Raw genomic sequence first — 2,728 nt, forward strand, 5'->3', positions numbered from 1 at the left:
GAACATCTGGGTTGTGCTGTTCTGTTGTAAATAAATCTTAACCAATGATTCCTAATTGCATCTACTTCCGGAAGGCCAAATAAAGTGCTTTTGCTTTCGCACTGAAACACACCGCGTCTCCCTGACATGGCTACTTCAACACTAACTGCTGTTCCTGAAACCACGCTGCCTTTCTTTGCGTGCACATTTGGGCGGCATTATGCAAATATTTCCACATAGTGAGGTAGATATGTGGGGGCGTGTTAGAACGAGCCGTAGAACTTTGATAAAGAATATCTCTTTGGTTTTGAGAATTTAGTCTTTGCAACTTCAGGGATCTTATCTATGCACAATCAGCTTGTAACTTTCCAAAGAGAAAGGAAAACTTGAAATCGCATCATATGACCCCTTTAAGTGATAATCATAAAATCAAGACAGCAATACAACAAACAACAACTATTAACATAAAATAATTTAAAATTGATCAGAGAAAGCTAATTTAAACAAGTAAGTTTTAAGACATGATTTAAAAGTAGTCAGACAGTCACTTTCTCGTATAGATTGTGGGAGAGAATTCCAGAGAATAGGAGCAGCACAACTATATATAACTATATATAATTTTAATGTTATACCTTCAAATACACTATGACCAGTGCTTAATTTGTAAATTGCGAGGTCCCGGAACAAAGTGGGGTGACTGATCCGGCATGATTAGAGGAGGGAGAGGTAACGGAGCATTCGCGCAATGGAGGACCAGCTTACGTGATTAACAGCGTGCATCTTCTTACGGTCATGAAAAAAATTTAAAAGTCATGAAATTTTAAACAGCCATTTCCAGGCCTGGAAAAGTTTTGGAAAAGTCAAGGATTTTTTTCCTTAAATTTCTGTATAATAGAATTGTTTAATCTGCTTTCGAGTTTATAATGAGGGAAATTTCTGCAAATATATTCAATAGAGCATGTAGATTAGATGAGTAAATAAATCCACACATACTATCAGATTAAATCAGTCATTTAAAACAGCGTGAGTGGTTCAGCTGTACCGTGTCTTCTCTCACTCTCAGAGCATCTTCACAACAGCGCATCTCGTCTGCACTACTGCACGCTGCGATACAAGACTTTTGCTCGGGTTTCGGGACAGTCGACAGAATTGTCACTTGCCTAATCGAGTCATTGTTGCATCGTCACAAAACTGTATCATTTGCACATCTTTTTAAGTTTAAGCCATTCGATACTCGCGTGCTCCAAAGGGGGTTTCCTATGCGCTATCCATATCGCGCCGCCTCGAGAGTACCAAATTGAGTTATTTTTCACAGCTTGTTGCGCTTACGTGGCCAAATACACACAAAAAATGACGTCAAAATGGCCGTCCTGGCGATTATCCTCGTAAACACAGTCGGTTTTGTCTTAACTAAATGTAAACATCTGAGAAAGAAAACGCATATGTATCAGTATTGGATCCGTGCATTCGGGTTTGTGAGAGCAGCCACATCGCATCTCTTTGCGCGCTCAAGTTTGTTGTTTCAAATGTAGATGCTAGGCAAGCCTGCTCATAATAGAAGTTTTTTTCATGAAATATATGCACGCTATAGGTCAACACAAACGTCTTTAATTGGCGCGTGAGGAGGGGATCTGTCAAATGAGGTGCCGGGTCAGATTTCGGACAAATTCGGAGGTGCCGGATCAGGATCCGGCTTGTTCCGGCACAAATTAAGCCCTGACTATGACTATATGTAAGAATACTAATATTATATACAAAGCCAAATTCTTTCATTTTTGTTTGGAATTGGATTAAAGAATCTTGATAGTTGTGTACTATTGTAAATTGCCATTTAAGCTTGATTATATGCTGTTTTTGACTGCAACATTGTCAATTAAATGTGTCCGGTTTAGTACAGTTATATCTAAAAAATGTTCAATGAATGGACACATTTTATCATGCCTCCTGACCTTTATTAATTATGTAATAAGGAATTTTCCTTTACGAATTCAGATTTTAAAAAACTGATCCACTCCGAACTATAAAATATGCACAGCTCATGTTAGTGGATGTTGAAGAAACGGCAAGATGCAATGCAGCAGGATGCCTGTCTGATTGTGTAGACTCCGATTTAATTGTTTTGCTTTGATAAAGATTTGTTTGCTTAACCATTTCCTCAAACTGACATGTGCGGCACTGACTCACACCGCCGCTCTGTGCCACTCTGTCAACCTCGGCCCACTGGAAGTTTATAATCTGTGGCTCTGACCTGACCTTCCGCCCAAATCTCACTGACACATTTCAGAAAAATAGCTGTCTGTGTGGGAAGATGATACTTCAAGTTATTTATCTCGTCACTTCCACAGTTGCCATAATGAGAAATAAAGTAATAGTGTTAATTGGAACATATTGTGAATATTAATTTGTGACTTTATTGCTCTGTCGTCTTGCTGTGTTAATGTTTGTCTCCGAGCAAGTGTGGCGGAGATTTCTCATAACTTGAAAAGTGAAAGCGTGGGAATTGCAGGTGCCATCTGGTCTCAAAACAGATAACAATAAAAAAGGGACATAAGAGGCATGATTCACAATGATATGTTGCATTCTTTAAGCGAAAGTGATACCAGTGCAGCAGATCAAATCTAGAGTGCTGCAACTGATATGAATTTCACATGAATTTCTTATTTGTTTCATAACATTTTGTAAAGATGGCATTTGTATTTTTATGTAATATAAAAACCTGTAAATATTGCAGTAGATGTTTTTATTATAC

This window comes from Sinocyclocheilus anshuiensis, unplaced genomic scaffold (genome assembly GCF_001515605.1).
Source record: "Sinocyclocheilus anshuiensis isolate Anshui unplaced genomic scaffold, SAMN03320099.WGS_v1.1 scaffold447, whole genome shotgun sequence".
Taxonomy (NCBI): domain Eukaryota; kingdom Metazoa; phylum Chordata; class Actinopteri; order Cypriniformes; family Cyprinidae; genus Sinocyclocheilus; species Sinocyclocheilus anshuiensis.